Raw genomic sequence first — 20,544 nt, forward strand, 5'->3', positions numbered from 1 at the left:
CGTAGAGGTGGATGGAGATAGATTCAAATTTGGGTTTTCAAAAGAAAGTTGGATAGGCTCAAAGGAAAATGGCATGTAAGCCAGAAAGAGAGAGTGTGAAGGATTGGGAATGATTTGATTGCCCTATGGCAAACTGGCATAGGCACAAGAAGATGCATATCAGTCTTATGTTGTGGCAGTTCTATGATTATGCCCAAAGCTGGTACCTTGGCTGTGCTGGCACATGGTAATTAGAATAGATATCCCGATGAATGTCTTAATTAAATTGTAAGTAATATTTGTAATAATCTGCCAAATGGCATTGTGGAGGCTGAACTGGCAATTATAAATGCAGCTTTACATAACGAGACAATTAGTGTATCTGGGGAATGAGTTGAGATGGGCTGAAGTGGTCTTTGAAACTTGAATCAATTTATTAATTCCATTCAACAGTATTACCATCCATAATCTGATTCAGGTGCTTCCTTTTGATTTTTTGCAAATCTCTACTTTAAGTATCAACATGTTGAAGGGCAGTTTTTGCTATTTAATTCCATCAAATGTCAGCACATCTATTTTAAACAAATCTTGCAAGCTTAGTTGCAAGGTCAGTCTCCATGGCTACAACCTTACAGTTAATTTCTAGGTAGTGTTTGCAGACTGGAGCAAAAACCTGGAAGGGGAAGGAGCCAGGATGGGGGTGGCGGAAAGAAAAAGAGGAAATGTTGCCAGATCAGAATCATAGCTGAAAGAGTTGGCATTAGTTAAAAGGTTATGTGGAAAATGGGGCTGTGTGATTGCTCTTTCAGGCAATACAGGTGCCATGTCCAAACAGCTTTCTTTTGTGCTTTAAAATTGTACGAACGTAGAGCAAAATCAAGAGTAATTAACTGAAGGACTTTTAAACCATGGTCTTCAGTCCTCTTTCCAACCAGAAGAACCAACCTTTTGACAGTGTATTTTTATTTCCCTCAGACCGATGGAGGCTCATATTCATTTTCTTTCTAGACTATTGTGTTTATGTATCTGTGGTAAAGTTCTTCCATATGGTTATTATGGAGTGTGTAATTCAGTCACTGTGATGTTAAATCATCGATCATGCAATTCTCTGTACTAATAATGTTCCATGGATAGTTGATACTCCTGAGGTGCACAGAAGAAATTAATTTCCAGTTATACAGCTTCTTTAATTTTTGTAAAATTTTTCTGAGGCACTTCCTGGGAATAATGTCAGACATAACGCTGTTGATACTGAACCACTTAAGGAGATGTTATGACGAGGAAAGAGGAGACTGTAATAATACATAGTGACAGAAAGGTTGAGTACGTAACTTGCACTTTGTGTTGTGTTTTACAGAGTCTGCAGTTGCGTGAAGCTGAGAATTGCATCTTAATTACCAGTCTGGAACTTCAAAGGGATCTGGAGATACTGGGCTGCCAACCTTCGGTATGTGAAAGATTTCACTGTAACCCCCTACCCTTTCCCCTCTACTTCTTCCCTTCCCTATAAGCAGAAGTCAAAATGCAATAAGAACAATGAATTAAGGCACAAAGGTAGATTTGAAGCCTTAACTGAGTTGCTTTGGGTAAGATTGTGGGAAGATTGATGTTAGCCCAACGGTTATGGTGATGGGGAAATGCCGTTGTGCACGCTTGGCTGTGCTGGCTTTGTAGGTTGTATTGACTTACTGCATGGGCAGCCACCTGCAACGGGGATGAGAAATGCCAGATGTGTAAAACTTGAAATTTTAGCACACCAAATGGGTTTGGTAGAGGAGTGCTGCAGATGGCCACCCACCCCAAATGCACTAACAATTGTGCTTATCTAGAGTTTGGGACCAAGAGTGAGTACAGTCGGCCCTCCTTATCCGCGAATTCCGCACGCGCGAATTCAACCAACCACGAATCGCAAAAACCCGGAAGTGCTCATCCAGCACTTGTTGCTCGAGCGTGTACAGATTTTTTTTTCTTGTCATTATTCCCTAAACAATGCAGTATAACAACTATTTCACATAGCATTTACAATGTATTAGGTATTATAAGTAATCTAGGGATAATTTAAAGTATACGGGAGGATGTGCATGGGTTATCGTGGATCGGGATCGAAAAAAATCGTAAGTTCTCTTACTAAGTAAGTTGGAACAGGTACATCCAGTATTATTTAGCGTCAATGAGTCAAATGTTTGTCTTAGTATATAGTATATATTTTACCTTTCTATGCACATAAGACACTTAAGAACGTATGTTTCAGCGCCGGGCTCGGTTCCTGAGTTCGATCCAGTGACAGACTGCTATCGAGTGCGCTCTCCACCGTGCCGGGTTGATGTGGAGGATCAAAAACCCAAAACCCAATAACTAAACCACTGTGTTGCTTAGTAATAATTGTAGCTTTCATCGAGGCAGGGCCTTTCTCACTTTATCCTTTAAAATTGTTCCGATCGTTGAACGACTGTAGCCTAACGCTTTTCCAATGACCAATGGCGTTTCACCTCTTTCCGATCGCTTTATTATTTCCATTTTATTTTCAATCCTGATCGTGATTATTTTCGTGAACAGAAACACTGCGGATTCAGAGCTCGGTCACCCGGCCCTAATGTCCACCGTACTGAGACAGGTTAAATAAGGGACTTGAGCATCCGTGTTTTTTGGTATCCGTGAGGGGTCCCAGAACCGATCCCTCGCGGATAAGGAGGGTCGACTGTACGTGCCTATAATGGACAAACCAAGTGCAGACTGGCTGACTACTTTGCACAGTACATGTGGGGTGGCTGTATTATGGTCTGGCATAGCATTTCAGGTGCACAGGAATGTAAGAACATAGAATAGTACAGCACATTACAGGCCCTTTGGCCCACAATGTTGTGCCGACCCTCCAACCCTGCCTCCCATATAACCCCCCACCTTAAATTCATCCATATATCTGTCTAGTAGTCTCTTAAACTTCACTAGTGTATCTGCCTCCACCACTGACTCAGGCAGTGCATTCCACGCACCAACCACTCTCTGAGTGAAAAACCTTCCTCTAATATCCCCCTTGAACTTCCCTCCCCTTACCTTAAAGCCATGTCCTCTTGTACTGAGCAGTGGTGCCCTGGGGAAGAGGCACTGGCTGTCCACTCTGTCTATTCCTCTTAATATCTTGTACACCTCTATCATGTCTCCTCTCATCCTCCTTCTCTCCAAAGAGTAAAGCCCTAGCTCCCTTAATCTCTGATCATAACCCATACTCTCTAAACCAGACAGCATCCTGGTAAATCTCCTCTGTACCCTTTCCAATGCTTCCACATCCTTCCTTTAGTGAGGCGACCAGAACTGGACACAGTACTCCAAGTGTGGCCTAACCAGAGTTTTATAGAGCTGCATCATTACATCGCGTCTCTTAAACTCTATCCCTCGACTTATGAAAGCTAACACTCCATAAGCTTTCTTAACTACCCTATCTACCTGTGAGGCAACTTTCAGGGATCTGTGGACATGTACCCCCAGATCCCTCTGCTCCTCCACACTATCAAGTATCCTGCTATTTACTTCGTACTCTTGCCTTGGAGTTTGTCCTTCCAAAGTGTACCACCTCACACTTCTCTGGGTTGAACTCCATCTGCCACTTCTCAGCCCATTTCTGCATCCTATCAATGTCTCTCTGCAAACTTCGACAATCCTCTACACTATCTACAACACCACCAACCTTTGTGTTGTCAGCAAACTTGCCAACCCACCCTTCTACCCCCACATCCAGGTCGTTAATAAAAATCACAAAAAGTTGAGATCCCAGAACAGATCCTTGTGGGACACCACTAGTCACAACCCTCCAATCTGAATGTACTCCCTCCACCACGACCCTCTGCCTTCTGCAGGCAAGCCAATTCTGAATCCACCTGGCCAAACTTCCCTGGATCCCATGCCTTCTGATCTTCTGAATAAGCCTACAGTGTGGAACCTTATCAAATGCCTTACTAAAATCCATGTAGATCACATCCACTGCACTACCCTCATCTATATACCTGGTCACCTCCTCAAAGAACTCTATCAGGCTTGTTAGACATGATCTGCCCATCACAAAGCCATGCTGACTGTCACTGATCAGATCATGATTCTCCACATGCCCATAGATCCTATCTCTAAGAATCTTTTCCAACAGTTTTCCCACCACAGATGTAAGGCTCACTGGTCTATAATTACCCTGACTATCCCTACTACCTTTTTTGAACAAGGGGACAACATTCGCCTCCCTCCAATCCTCTGGTACCATTCCCGTGGACAACGAGGACATAAAGATCCTAGCCAGAGGCTCAGCAATCTCTTCCCTCGCCTCGTCGAGCAGCCTGGGGAATATTCCGTCAGGCTCCGGGGACTTATCTGTCCTAATGTATTTAAGAAGCTGCAGAGAGTAGTGGGCCCAGCCCAATACATCACGGGTACATCTAACCCCACCATTAATAGCATCCACATCAGGGGCTGTCTCAAGATGGTGACATCAAAGATCCCCATCATCTAGGCCATGCCATCTTCTCACAGCTACCATCAGGGAGGAGGTACAGAAGCCTGAAGTCCCGTATAAGCAGATTCAGGAACAGTTACTTCCCTTTAAGCATTCCCTTGAATCTCCCTGTACAACCCTAATCACCACCTCAGTATAATAACACTAAAACATTTTGACCACTTTGCATTACAATTAACTTGACTTTTGTTTTAATTGTTTTATCTTTTGTAAAAATTGTGTATACTTTATGTTTTTCTTGTGAATATTGTAGTTAAGATGCTATCACTGTGGCTGAGGAAATGGTGCAGAGGGCAAGGTTTCAGATTTGTAGATCACTGGGATCTCTTCTCGGAAGATATGACCTGCACAGAAAGGATGGGTTACACCTGAACTTGAGAGGGAGCAATATCCTTGTAGACAGATTTGATAAAGCTGTTGGGGTCAGTTTAAACTAGTTTGACCAGTTGGTATACAGTTAGACACAGCGTGTAGAGACACTGAGGAAGGATAGGCAGTTGGTACAGCAGAATTGTAGTCAGTGGAATGGGTGGAAGTGTGTAGGAACAAGGGTGATGAATGTATAGCATGGGTCAGTACGATGTCGTGGCCATTAACTTGGCTTGGCTGTCACAAGGGTATAAGAATGGCTGTTGGATGTTCTGAGGTTTAGATGATTCAAAAGGGACAGGGAGAGGGGTAAAAGAGATGGGGAATTGCATTACTAATCAAGGATAGTATCATAATTGCAGAAAGGGAGGACGTCATGGAACGATTGTTTATTGAGTGAATGTGGGTGGAAGTTGTATACAGGAAGGGAGCAATCACTCTATCAGCAGTATTCCACTGACCTCCCAATAACAACAGAGACACCAAGGAACAGATCAGCAGGCAATTTGGAAAGTGCAAAACTAACAGGGTTGTTGTCATGGGTGACTCTAATATTGATTGGCATCTCCTTAATGTAAAAGGTTGGGGTAGAATGTGTTGGGAGTGTCTCGGAAGGATTCCTGGCACAATATACAGACAGACCGATCAGAAGAGAGGCCACACTTGATCTGGTGCTAGGCAATGCAGTAGGTCAGGTGTTAGATTTCTCAGTGGGTGAGCACTTCGAAGACAGTGACCACAACTCTCTGACTTTACCATAGTGTTAGAGAGGGATAGGAACAGATGGTATGGGAAAGTAATTGGAAGAGGGGAATTGTGGTGCTATTAGGCAGGAACTTGAACATAAATTGGGACTGGATACACTCAGAGAAATGCAAAATGGAAATGTGGAGGATTTGCATGGGACCACTTGCATGGGGTCCTGGATAAGCTTATCCCACCGAGACAGGGAAAAGAACCATGGTTAATAAGGGATGTAGGAAATTCAGCCAAGAGGAAGAAAGAAACTTTCACAGGTTTAGGAAGGTAATATCAAACAGGACTCCAGAGAGTTATGAGGTAGCCACAAAGGAGCTTAAGAATGGACTTAGGAGAACCAGAAGGGGCTATGAGAAGGCTTTGGTAAGTACGATTAAGGAAAACCCCAGGCATTATACATGTATGTGAAGAACAGTAGGATGACTAGAGTGAGGGCAAGACTGATCAGGGGTAGAAGAGAAAGTGTTGGAGGAAGCCCTTAATGAATACCTTATTTCAGTATTCACAATTGAGAGGGACCTTGATATTTGTGGGGACAGCGTAAACTGGGCTGATATGGTAGAGTATGTTGACGTTAAGAAAGGATGTGCTGGAAAATTTTAAAAATCATTCTGATGAATATGTTCCCAGGGCCAGATGAGATATACCCCAGATTATTACAGAAAGTGAGGGATGGAGATTGAGAGATTGTTGCACCTTTGGTGATGACTTTGCATCCACACTGGCCAACGTAGTACCAGATGACTGGAGGGTGACAAGTGTTATTCCTTTGTTCAAGAGAGGGAAAGGAGTAATTCTGAGAATTATAGACCAGTGAGTCTTGCTTCAGTCGTGGGCAAATTATTGGAAAAGATTCTTAGAGTCAGGATTTACGAACATTTGGAGAAGCATAGCATGGCTTTGTGAGGGGCATGTCATCCCGCACGAGCCTGATTGAATTCATTGAGGATGTGACAAAGCACATTGAAAGTAGAGCTGTCGATGTAGTGTGTATGGATTTTAGTAAGGCATTTGATAAGATTCCCATGGTAAGCTCATTCAGAAAGTCGGAAGGCATGGTTAATGGAACATATTCTGCCTGGAGCTCGGTGACGAGTGGTGTTCTGCAGGGCTCTGTTCTGACCTCCAGACAGAGTATATTCCATCTACTACAACCCTCGGCCTTCTATGGGCAAGTCAATTCTGAATCCACACAGCCAAGCTTCCTAGACTCCCATGCCTCTTGAGTAGGTTGAACAGCATACCGTGCTGCATTGTTCTACGTTCTGTGCCAGCAACGCTGCTGCATTGCACTTGTATTGTGCATATGGCAATGTGCTTAACTTTGACTTTAAGCTCCCTCTTGACTTCCACTTTAATTCTCCTTTCCCACTCTGATCACAACCTCTTGCTCTATTATAATGAGGCTTTAACTAAGCCTGAAGAACAGTTCCTCTTGTTCTGCCTGGGCTTGTTGAAGTTTTACATACTTAGTATCAGACTAACGTAACTTGCTTTCTTTGCCCGTATCAGAATTGTTCACTTCTACTTTTAAGTCATCCATTGAGGGACTCATTCAACATTAGATGCTCAGTTTTCTTGTATGCTGGGCAGTCTGACACCCTATATTCCTCAGACTTAACTATTCTTTGTTCTGTTCTCATTCCCCAACTGCCCCCTTTCATGCCCTTTATTCATACTTCTTTTCTCTTTCTAGTTTGTGTTAATCTATTGACTGCATGACCTCTACAGCTTATCTCCTTGGCAATCCTGTCCTTGCTCTACCAAATTCTACCAGATCTGATTCTACCCTTTGTCCTAATTGTCTTTCCTTCATCTTCTTTGCAACATAAATCTAAATTGTTTTCTCTTTCCCAGTTCTGATGAAGAGTCTCCTGCCCAGAAAGTTAACTCTGTTTCTCTCTCTACAAACGCTGTCTGACTTGCTGTGGGTGCGAGGGTTGGTGCTTATAGGAGGTGTGAGTGATGAATCCACAGTCCCTCAGTTATTGAAGGTATTGAAGCTTGGAAGCTGCAAGTCTCTTTGAAGGCACACATATGACCAATTCATAGCTTCACGTGATAGCCGTCCATTCAAGACATTATCTATGTTTGGCTAAGTGCTAAGCCTCGCTTCTTTCAGTGCGACAGGATCAAGGTGGAACACCAAGATCTGTGAGCAAGGATTGATAATGTTTCAGAGAGGGTGTCCCAGAATCACAACAAGGAACTGGCACGGAAATGATGTAGTTGGTGGCAGGACTGTGCTGTGTTCAAGGGATGGTGTTGGGAAATTTCTTAGGCTTGGACCAGTTGCTGATCCGTACCTTAACCTACTGAAAGTTGGCAACCTGGAAAACTGGAGGTAGAGGAGAATGCCCAAGTTTATGACCAAGGATTGTTGGGGTTATACATCAATAGTACAAGTGGCAGGTGTGTTGGTGAAAGGCTTGGATGAATTGAAGGCTCAGAGAGTCAGAGTGTGGATCAGGGGCATCAAATGTGAACAGGATTGATGATTTGATTCTGTATTGGGGTCCAAAGCACAGAAATGGTCCTGGGTCAACATTGCTTTGGAAAGACATATTTGTCCTGGAAATGGCTGGAGCTCTTTCATAATGCTCTGAAGGGATGTTGCATGTGGAATTATGTCATCCCAAACACCCCTGGGTCAATGATTGAATTAAGGGTGCAAGGGGCAGTTAAATTTCTAGAGTGAAGTGGCATGGTGCAGAAATAATCGTGTCACATCACTCTAGAAATTGGACATGGCATACACTAGAAATTACTTTTTGTTTCCCAACTCCACCCTCATGTTTCTCTCTGGAGGAATAAAAATTATTTTTTCTCAAAGATAATTTGGAAATAAAAGGTGTGATCGAATTCTTGGATTAAACTGCTTGACGGTTCTGCCAAAGAATTTGGGGTTTGGAGGCTGTAGCTCACAGCTAATTGACAGGCGTATCATGAAGAAGATCATTTGATTAGTGATTATAGTGATGCCCTACTTTGTATGTCTGTTTTATCATTTACCTATTTACTGACTTTTGTCCTTAACTCTGATCGTAAAGATAAGTTTCTTCAGGAGGGAGAGAAGCATTCAACCCACAATGAAATAAACCACTTTTAATAATGCACTTTTTGTCCAACCGAACAAGAGATTGCACTTAATCTTTTGATTACTTTTACTTTTTGGGTCTGTTTAAATGGATTTGCATGCAGAACACTTAACATTGAAGCTGGTTCATCCTGTTTCATCATTCACCAGCAGTCATTCAAAGTTCAAAGTAAATTTTTTTTATCAGACTACATACATGTCACCACATACAACCCTGAGATTCTTTTCCTGCGGGCATACTTAGCAAATCTATAGAACAGTAACTGTAAACAGGATCAATGGACAAACTGTGCAAATGCGGATGTAAATAAATAATGAGCATAAAATAAAAATATAACTGAGTGTAGCTATCCCCTTTTGTTTAAGAGCCTGATGGTTGAGGGGTAGTAACTGTTCTTGAACGTGGTGGTGTAAGTCCTAAGGTACCTGAACCTTCTACCTGATGGCAGCAGCGAGAAAAGAGCAGGGCTCTTGTCCTGCCGAAAGATCCGTTCACTCTATGCAATGATTACTGCATCATAAAAATAATTGGGAAGTGGAGCTGGGAAAGTGGGAGGAAAAATGAGTTAAATAAAATAAACATTAACTTTTTTTTAACAGTGACTTTTCAGATCATTTGTCTCATTCAAGTTTATAGGATCTGACTGTGCACAAGTAGCTATCATTCATCGTCTGCAGTATGCTTGATGAGATTTTTGAGAGATGCATAGGGTGCCACATTAATATCACTTTAGTTAAAGGACGAATATACAGGCTTGTTAAAAGTATTATGCATTCCTTCTATCTTCACTTTGCAACCTCATCTCAGCAAAGCCACAGTAGTACTCTGCAGTTATACAGTATAATGGCCTAAACATTAAACCAGTCCAACTCCTTTCATTGTGAGCCGAATATTGTCTCCTGAGCCTCCAGTATAACAGCAAGGGGTACATGCTCATTACAAGATGGGTGTGGGTCTCACCATCTTGGTAAAGGCCAAGATACCCAGCATGATGTGCTTAAGCAAGGAAAGGGCATCAATCTTTCTGAAAATGTAAATAAGGAAGCAAGTTGTCCACGTGGCCCCCAATGCATGGTTAGTTTGGGCAGGTGTATCTAGTAATGAGCTTCATTTTCCTGATTGGTTCCTTAAGGAATCTTAACTAGAATAAATATTACTTAAAAATGCCTGCTATTGCTGAGACTGATTTTACACCACACCTCCCCTCTAATTTTCACACTCCTCCAGACAGCAGTGTCTTGTGGCACAGTGACCTGATCTTCGATCGTGCTTTGCTGAAGTGCTGGCTATTCCCGGCTGCAGCTCAGAGGAAACGAGCATTATTTACAAAGCTGCATGCAGTCTGACAGTTTGCTCCAAACTGCGGGAGACTGTAAATTCCAACACAGCTCAATGAAAACATTTTTGCATGCATGTATGCGTGCATAAAAACACACACACACACACACCCTCCCCCCCCCAACCTTTGTCTGGCTAGGATGAATTTGTGTGTGTGCCATTTGGCACTCCACGTGCACTATTAGTTAACCTTGAGCAATATGCTATATTTGGACCCTTATTATAGAATTACATGAAACAAAAGCTAAGATAAAAGTTTCTTGTTAATCTCTTTGTAGTATATGAAACAACATTAAGAAACAATGTGCAACTTCTAAAAAGAAATGATTTCAGTGGTACTTTGGTTTTAGCGCTGTGGAACATGAATCCAATGGAAATAAACCTGAAATACTGCAGGTACTAGTTGGTACATTCAAGTTATCATCCTGTCTAAACTGATGAAAACAGGATTTGCCTTATTATGTCTTCTAGAATCCAGTATGGCGCATTTATGTGCAGTATTATGTTGGCTGATTACTCTTGACAGATGACTCTCCCACAGTTAACGTGTTGGCTCATGCACTGATCTCTGTCCTTGATGAGCATCATTGCTTCATTCCTGACCATTTTCACTCCTCTCCAAGCCTTTTCTTTCCTCTCATTTTTCTTGATGTAGTGATAATAGATTGTGGTAACATTGAATCAGTGGATATTTTAAGACTATGGATTGATTTGTGTGTGAATCTTTGTTGGGAAATAAGCTAAGACGTGTCCCAGATTGTTGTCTGAAGACTCCTCTTGAAAATATGCACGACTTAATAACAAGTGGGACCATGTTTGCAGTTTTTCAGTTATTCAGTTATTTTCTCTTCCTCATTCTCTGTCAAGTCATTGTTAAAGATTAGGTAACACATCTTGATTACTTAAATGGCCTGTTGGAGCCTGCCTGTTAAATGTGAAATTTTAATGCATGAAGAGATCATATGAGAGTGTAAATCAAGCTTTATTATGGAGTCATCAAAATATACAACATTGAAACAGGCCATTTGGCCCAGAGTCTGTGCTGTCAACCATCCATTTTACACTAATCTAGACTCGACCCACGTTTTGTTCTCCCAGCAGTAATTCCACCCTTCCTTGCAGATTCTATAACGCAGCGGAGGCAATCTGCAGAATAGCCAGTTAACTTTCTGACCCTCAGGTTTTTTGGAACCTGGACGGAAGCTAGACCTCCCAGAGAAAACTGAGGTAGCCGCAGGGAGAAAGTGCAGAACCTGAGATCAGGGTTGAACTGGGTCTGTGGTGATATCAGGCTGTGCTGCAGTATACAGTGAATGGAACCACTTTTGTTTTCCTTTTTTGGAAAATAGTCCTGGTTACAGGTCATGAAGTATTTCTGAAACTTTTTTTGACCTGAGAAAGTGAAGTCCTATAAGACACGGTTGGAAAGAAGGGAAAATAAATTTCAAGATAGAAAATAATAAATTAGATAATATTTTATAAACACAAAGGTTGTAGGAGGAAGGAAAATCCTGGGGGAGAAGCAGTTGTGGGAGACGTAAGAGAGTTCATTTGTTTATGGATGTTAATCCATAAAGTATAGGAGCAGAATTAGGTATTCAGTGCATTGAATCTGCTCCACCTTTCAGTCATAGTTCATTTTTCAACCCCATTCTGTCTTCTCCCCTTAATCCTTAACCCCCTTAACAATTAAGAAGCTATTGACCACAGTTATATCATTATAGTAGACAACGAATTTAGAACCAGACCAAGATGTCAAACTTCTTTCCTCTTTCTATCCATGCCGAAGGTGGTTTCTTGCTGCCTTACAGATTATGTGAGCTTAGACCTGTATTATTGGTGGTTGATAGATGCATTCCCAACAGAAACTATTGACATCGTGCATGAGCCCCAGACTGCTTCCAACATCACCCAGTTGTTTTGTACTCAGTTCAGCAGTGAATTGTGAAAAGATTGAGGTGAGGCAGTTTTCCCTTTAACTTTGAAACCTGTAATCTGATGCAGAGCTGGCTCAGGTCCCAGATCCTTTGGATGAAGCAACTATTCATCATAGGTGAGAATTAATTCCAGAGTGTGCAAAACACAAAACAAAGCAACTGTAATTGCTACCGGGTGCGAGTTAAATGTGCATCCACGGCCAGCACAAGCAAGTCTGCCAAATGATGCAATAATATAGTGAGCGAGGCAGAAGGAATGAGCTGTACCTAAGACTCACAGCAATCATCCTGAGATTACTGAGCAACTATTGTGGAATGTCACAACTGCTTTGAATCCAAACATCTCTAAGAGCAGGAGTTAGAGTCATATAGCATGAAAACAGGCCATTCAGCCCACTTAATCTCTGCCAACCATCAGGCATTCACTTACTCTAATCCCATTTTATTCTACCTCATCCCAGAATCTAACATGCGTCTACCATGGAGGATAATTTGCAGTGGCAAATGGTACCAAGCGTCACTTTTTTTTGGATTTTGGAGGAATCCTTAATTCAAAATGATCCTACCCTGTTTAGTTACTCATTTCTGTGTATCTGAGCATTGCTGGAATTTATTGCATATGAGGACGTTGTGGCAAGCAGTTGCAGTTCTTCTGATGAAGATACTCTTGTAGTTCTATTCAGGTGGCTTCCAGGAGCTAGTCTCAAAAGCAGTGATGCACTTCCCAGTCTGTATATTGTGTGACACTGTGGAGGGAGGCAGGAATGTGCAGATCATGATCAACTCTTGCACCTGAAACCTATATCCTCCTTGGTGCTAGAAGTTGTTACTGGAGTAGCCTTGATGCGGGCACTGGCCAGCGGAACTCTGGCAGAGGCGTTCCGGGGCTGGCGCTATTGAATGCCAGCAACAACTATCTCCCTTGTTGTTCGTAATAGATATAAAGTAAGTTTACTGACCACACAAAAATTGGTGGGGTTGTAGACAGCAAAGAAAGTTGTCTAAAAGTGTAACAGTACGTAGGTCAACTGGAAAATGTTGAGGAGCAGTGGCGCATGGAACTTAATCCATAGACCCTGAAAGTGGAATACAGATGGATAGTGTAGTGGATTTTTGAAAAAATCATTTGCTTGCCCTCATAGGCTGAGGCATTGAGTATAAGAGCTAGGACTTTGTGTTGCTGTTGAACAAATCATCCGTTAACATACACGGAGAGTATTGTGGACAGTTCTAGTCACCACAATATAGGAAGGATGTGGTAACATTCAACAACACAGAAGAAATTCACCAGGATATTTGCTGAAATGAAAGGCTGCAGTTATAGGGGATTCTGGTTAATTGGGACACATCGGGACCAGTGCATTTTGGCCCAATTAAGCAGCTGCCAGAACTAGCTGAAGTTTCATGGAAATAGTTAAAAAGGTATAAAAAAGACAAACTGCCATTTAACTGAATTAGAAATTGTGTATTTAAATGAAATACAGAACAAATTAGAACACTACCAATACTACAACAGCACTTTTAAACTCTGTTTTTGTTCCTAATAGTTATGAATGGAGGATTTCATCCAGTGTACAGTGCCATGTTCTTTTGGTTGACTGTAAATAAGCAAAATTAGTGCAGACATCTAGTGGAGATAAATGGGCTGCTTTCATACAATGCTTTCAATGATTGCGTCCTCAAAATCTTCATTTTCATTGTAACACAAGATGATTTTCGATACCTTCAAATTCTTCACAGTTCCGAACTTGAAGTAGTGAAAATGCTTCATTTTCACTCCCGGCCGTTTTCAGCATCTCCAAGCTTGAATGCTTGAAACTGCGGTGAGCAAAACAGTTCAGAGTTGTCATATTGCTTATTTCTTACCAACTAAAAGTGTCACAAATCACTGCTCTTTAAGCAACTGATACTATTTTAAAATTATTTTCCCTAGGTACAGTGTAGTGTCTACTGGCCACACAATTGCATGTGTTAGAAAGCTGTTTGGCAGCAGTCTCCTGTCTCAATTAAGTGGCATAGTGCCTCAAATAAAGGGAATCCCAGCCATTTTCTCAATTAGTTTTTGTTCTTTAAGGGTTGCCCCAAATAAGCTAACTGGAATATAGAAGGCTGAGAAGTACCCTTATATGAAATTATAAAGGACATATTTAAGATAGATAGTTGGAATATTTCTCCCCAGGGCAGTTGAGTCTAAAATTAGATGGCACAGAATTAAGGTAAGAAGGGAGAAATTTAAAGGACATCAAAGAAGTAAGTTTTTCTCATAGAGGGTAGTGTATTTCTAGGACGGGAGGTGATTACAATATTTAAAAGACATTTGGAAAGGTAGTTGGATATGAAAGGTATAGAGGAGTAAGGGCTTATTGTGGGCAAGTGGAATTGGTGTGGAGCATCATTGTCAGCATGGATGAGGCAGGCTGAAGAGGCCATTTTTATTCCATGAATTGGAACGTTTTCCCCTTGATGCCTTTTGATCAGGGATTCATAACTCAGGCCTTTGAATTCGAGTCAGCTCCCAAATCCAAAATTAGCTTCCCCACACTTGCATAGCCTCCCATCATGTTTTGATTTCCATCCAGATCTCACTGTCTGTATGCTAACTCACACCAAACAGCACTGAACTAGCTCACGTACATTGCCTCCCAGTCCACCAAAGCCACAGTTATAAAATTCTCATCCTTAAAGCCCACCATTTCCTTCTGTAATCCCCTCTAACCCACTGAGATTGCTCTGCTTTTCTAGTTCCAAGACTAGAATCGCCTCAATACTGGTAGATGTGTCTTCTGCTGTCAAGACCTGAACTCTGTTATTCCCTTATAAAATTTCTGCTACATTTTTGGCTAAGGCTCAATGCTAGATTTTGATTGATTGTACTTCTGAGGAATGTCTTAGATGTTTCAGTTACTTTAAAGGGGCTATATCAGAGGTTCCCAACCTTTTATATGCAGTGGACCAATACCATTAAGCAAGGGGTCTGTGGACCTCGGGTTATGCAGCCACTATATAAATGATGACGATTGTTTTTATTAAGCAGGCATTGTCAGCAATGGCTGAAAGAAGTTAAAACTTGTCGATTGAAACTGAACTGTCTCGAGGATGTGTAATTGGGAGGAAATAAATGAGGACCGGGAAGAGAAACAAAAACATCACTAGAACAGCGAGGTACAGAACACTGCAGATGTAGTGAATCCAAGCTGAAAGAGAATCCTGGAATCATTCATTCTCTCTTATTCTCCATCCAGTTTGCACATTTTCCCTTTAGTTCTCTCCAACCCCATCCCTTCTCTTCAACTTAAAACATCTTGGATTTCTATCTTTTGCTAGTTCTAATGAAAGGTTCTCAGTTTGAATCGTTTACTCTCTTCATCAATGCTGCCTGACCTGTTGAGTATATTCTCATTTTCTTCCGTGACATAATCATTGGATATGAGGGCGTGTTCACTCATGTCCTATGTAGCATTATAACACCACCAATAACAATTTGCATTAGCTTGTATTGGAGCCAACACCAATGCCTACAGTGGTTCCTGTCACTGCTATTGATAGCTGGAGACAACAATGCCTTGTTAATCACCTTGTGGCATTCTGGGACAGAGCTAACATTAAGGCATAGACTACCACATGGCTGTGTGTATATTGCTGTTGGTATATTGAGGGGGATCTCTCTTCGTAATGAAGGATTTGAGTGATTTTAACTTCATTGAACTTGCGGTTCCTTTCATCAAGAAAGAAGCCTATAACATAATCGGCTTATAGAAGCAGGATCACAGACATTCCAGTGTTCATGACTTTTAATCCTAAAGAGGCTGCAAATGCCCACTTCACTGCCTTTGTGGAATCTCATGGATCAGTTTTCCTTTAACATTCATGACTCATTTTTGGGAGCTCCACTGAACAACATGAACGTCAGACCTGTTAAAGGACTTTAGAACATCTAACCATGGGTTTTGAGGTTTTGCACACATTATGTTATTTAAATTAGGTCATCCTATGTGCACTTCTGTTATTTGACCTGCCCAGTTCCAATGTAGATTTAATTGATTCTTCTTTCTTCCCAGAAAAACGATTCCCCTAATGAGAATTGAGAAGAAAGTAAGTGCAGCTGGTTGCAGCTGTTGGGTCAGAGATCATGAAGTCACCAAACTGATTTAGACAGGAAGCAGTTAGAGCCATGGTGGGACAAAGAAGAGAAGTATGATTGTTGCATTGCAAATTAGTTTAGTGCTAAGGTAATATTCAGTATAAATCCACACTGAGAGGAGTAGCAGAAAGGTATCGCACCTACTAGTTTTACAGGACATGTACAGAAGCACAGTGTGTTTTCCTCCATTAAATAATTTTATTTGGAATAATTAAGGGAATTGAGAAAGTCAGCATGAATTTCTGGAAAAGTGGTCACATTTGGCACTTTCTTTAGGTTGTAACAAGGTAGATGAGTGAACTTGTAGATATGGTATGTTTGGGCTTTCAGGATGAAAGGTCAATAAAGTCACAAAAGAGATTATTAAACAAGACGAGGCATTGAAGATAAAATGAATGGGAGTGAATTGGTTAATGAACAGAAAAGAGAGAAGAGGGATGATTTGCGAGGTTGCAACTGGTAAGGTGCTGTAGGGATTGGTAATGGGGGTTCCAGCCATTTACAATCAGTGACGTTGACTTGATGAGGATGCTAATGTGTATATATATTCCAGTTTACTGATGACACAAAGGAGGGTGTCAGTATGTGCTGTGTAAATGAGCAGAGGTGTGGTAAATGGAAGAGTAGTAAAGCCATCCAGAAAGTGTAGAAAAGGAAGTATTACGAATGACCTGATTTACAGAAATCTAGCTACATAAATTCTCCCATACACTTCAAAATTAGTTTTTCAATCTAGTAGTGATAATAATAATTGTTTCATGGTATCCATTAATGACTGGATACAGTATATATTCCATTAGTTTAGTGTAATGTAAGGCTGATTATTCAATGAAGTTAAAGAATTATCACAAGTAGATGTACAGTAGAGTAATATGGTATGGGTTACTATAGATTTTTGAAATTTCTGACGTGGAGGAATCAGCTTATGGGCAATTCTTGGCAACGGAGCCCTGACATTATCCAGAAACCTCCTGTATTCCTTAAATGATGAAATTTATTTACTTAGGGATATAGTGCAGAACAGGTCTTTCCAGCCCAATGAGCCACACCACCCAGCAACCCACTGATTTAACTGATTATGACTTGCAGTGGACTGAAAAGCTTGAGCATGTAGGCAATAAGAAAGAGGATGTGCTGGAGCTTTTGGAAAGCATCAGGTTGGATAAGTCACTGGGACTGGACGAGATGTACCCCAGGCTACTGTGGGAGGTGAGGGAGGGGATTGCTGAGCCTTTGGCAATGATCTTTCCATCATCAGTGGGGACGGGAGAGGTTCCGGCGGATTGGACGGTTGCGGATGTTGTTCCTTTATTCAAGAAAGGGAGTAGAGATAGCCCAGGGAATTATAGACCAGTGAGTCTTACTTCAGTGGTTGGTAAGTTGATGAAGGTCCTGAGAGGCAGGATTTATGAACATTTGCAGAGGTATAATATGATTAGGAATAGTCAGCATGGCTTTGTCAAGGGCAGGTTGTGCCTTACAAGCCTGATTGAATTTTTTGAGGATGTGACTAAGCACATTGATGAAGTTAGAGCAGTAGATGTAATGTATATGTATTTCAGCAAGGCATTTGATAAGGCACCCCATGTAAGGCTTATTGAGAAAGTAAGGAGGCATGGGATCCAAGGAGACATTGCTTTGTGGATCAAGAATTGGCTTGCCCACAGAAGGCAAAGAGTGGTTGTAGACAGGTCATATTCTGCATGGAGGTCGGCAACCAGTGGTGTGCCTCAGGGATCTGCTCTGGGACCCTTACTCTTCGTGATTTTTATAAATGACCTGGATGAGGAAGTGGAGGGATGGGTTAGTAAATTTGCTGATGACACAAAGGTTGGTGGTGTTGTGGATAATGTGGAGGGCTGTCAGAAGTTACAGTGGGACATTGATAGGATGCAAAACTGGGCTGAGAAGTGACAAATGGAGTTCAACCCAGATAAGTGTAAGGTGGTTCATTTTGGTAGGTCAAATATGATGGCAGAATACGAGGGGTGACTGATAAGTTTGTGGCCCAAGTTAGAAGGAGTTAGTTTTAGAAAACCTAGCACATTTATTTTTCAACATAGTCCCCTCCTACATTTACACACTTAGTCCAGCGGTCATGGACCATACGGATCTTGGACCTCCAGAAAGTGTCCACAACAGGGGTGATGGATAAGTTCGTGGCCTACGGTAGAAGGAGATAAGTTATACAGCTCTCATTACATGCACATGCAGTTCAACTCTTTGAGTGATTATGCAGAAGGTTTGAAGTTAATAACTCATCTCCTTCTACCTTAGGCCACAAACTTATCAATCACCCCATTGTATAGTATTGATGGTATGACTTTTGGCAGTGTGGAAGATCAGAGGGATCTTGGGGTCCGTGTCCATGTCCATAGGACACTCAAAGCTGCTGCGCAGGTTGACTCTGTGGTTAAGAAGGCATGTGGTGTATTGGCTTTCATTAACCGTGGGATTGAGTTCATGAGCCGAGAGGTAATGTTGCAGCTATATAGGACCCTGGTCAGACCCCACTTGGAGTACTGTGCTCAGTTCTGGTCGCCTCACTACAGGAAGGAAGTGGAACCTATAGATAGGGTGTAGAGAAGACTTCCAAGGATGTTTCCTGGATTGGGGAGCATGCCTTATGAGAATAGGTTGAGTGAAGTCAGCTTTTTCTCCTTGGAGTGATGGAGGATGAGAGGTGACCTGATAGAGGTGTATAAGATGATGAGAGGCATTGATTGTGTGGATAGTCAGAGGCTTTTTCCCAGTGCTGAAATGGCTAACACGAGAAGGCACAGGTTTAAGGTGCTTGGAAGTAGGTACAGAGGAGATGTCAGGGGCAAGTTTGTTACTCAGAAAGTGGTGAGTGCGTGGATTGAACTGCCAGCAACTGTGGTGGAGGCGGATACAATAGGGTCTTTTAAGAGACTCCTGGATAGGTACATGGAGCTCAGAAAAATAGAGGGCTATGGGTAACCTAGGTAATTTCTAAGGTAAGCACATGATCGGCACAGCATTGTGGGCTGAAGGGCCTGTATTGTGCAGTAGGTTTTCTATGTTTCTCTATGTTTAAGTGTATGTAGCCTAATCATGAGACAGTTTACAATGATCAATTAACCTACTAGCTGGTACGTCTTTGAAATGTGGGAGGAAACCAGAGGCAGTGAAGGAGACCCACACATAGTACTGGTGTGTTCATACACATACATAACCCTCAGAAATTCAGCAGCTACAGTAAACAGTTATAAGGACAAATTTTTTGTTTGTTGGCCTTTAAAGATTTGTGATACTGCCATTTGTATTATGAGAGCCACCTGTGTTCAGGTCTGGTCTCCTGACTCCAGCAAGGAGATAACATTGACAGAAGATCTACATGGAAGATACACCAGATTGACTGGTGAGATGCGGTGGGGAGAGTGGTTGGGGAGTGAAGGGTGGATGGCATTATCATATGAGAGTTTAAACAGATGAGCGGCTGTAGATGACGGTGAAGTATAGGGACTGGACAATGAGTCGATTGGGGCCAGGCCACTTCCACCCCCCATCGGGAGGGCCTTAAAAGCTCTTTGTTTCTTTCTGGACAACAGACCCAACTAGTTCCCCTCTACCACCGCTCCTCCGTCTGGTGGAACTGGTCCTCTCAATAATTTCTCCTTCGTCTCCTCCCACTTCCTTTAAGCCAAAGGTGTAGCCATGGGTTCTTGCATGGGTTCCAGCTATGCCTGCCTTTCTGTTGGCTATGTGGAAGAGTCATGATACACTAGTATCGCTCCGCAACTCTTCCTGCGCTACATCGACGTTCCTGCACCCATGCAGAATGCATCAACTTAATCAAATTTGCCTTCAACTTCTTCCCTGCCCTCATATTTACCTAGTCCATTTCTGACACCTCCCTCCCCTTTCTTAATCTCTCTGTCTCCATTTCTGGAGACAGTTTATCTACTGATAACTTTTATAAACCCACTGATTCTCACAGCTACCTGGACTGTACCTCTTTCCACCCTGTCACTTGTAAAAGTGCCACTCCCTTCTCTCTGTTCCTCCATCTCCACTACATCTGCTCTCAGGATGAGGCTTTTCATTTCAAAACTACTGAGATATCCTTCTTTTTCAAAGAAAAGGTCTTCCCTTCCTCCACCATCAATGTTGCCCTCTCCTGCATTGCTTCTATTTCACGTATGTTTGCCCTCTCCCCATCCTCCCACTGCCGTACCAGGAATAGGGCTCCTTTTGTCCTCACCTACTACCCGACTAGACTCCGTGTACAGCACACCTCCATAACTTCCTTCATCTCCAACAGGATCCCATCAACAAACACATCTTTCCCACCCCCACCCCACTTTCCGCCTTCCGCAGGGATCACTCCCTATGCGGCTTTCTTCCCCACTGATCTCCCTCCTGGCATTTATCCTTGCAAGCGGAACAAGTGCTACACCTTTC

At 42.2% G+C, this 20,544-nt stretch overlaps 1 protein-coding gene across 4 annotated transcripts in view; it reads left to right on the forward strand.

Moving 5' to 3' along the window:
- The window catches only part of pknox2 (pbx/knotted 1 homeobox 2), a 474,673-nt gene that overhangs the window by 239,962 nt on the left and 214,167 nt on the right, over positions 1-20,544 (forward strand). For all 4 annotated transcript variants that reach the window (XM_073029725.1, XM_073029722.1, XM_073029723.1 and 1 more), the window contains one exon: positions 1,337-1,426. The gene's annotated coding sequence lies outside the window, so the exon portion shown is untranslated. The remainder of the gene's footprint in view (positions 1-1,336; positions 1,427-20,544) is intronic.

Source organism: Hemitrygon akajei, chromosome 26 (assembly GCF_048418815.1).
Source record: "Hemitrygon akajei chromosome 26, sHemAka1.3, whole genome shotgun sequence".
Classification (NCBI taxonomy): Eukaryota; Metazoa; Chordata; class Chondrichthyes; order Myliobatiformes; family Dasyatidae; genus Hemitrygon; species Hemitrygon akajei.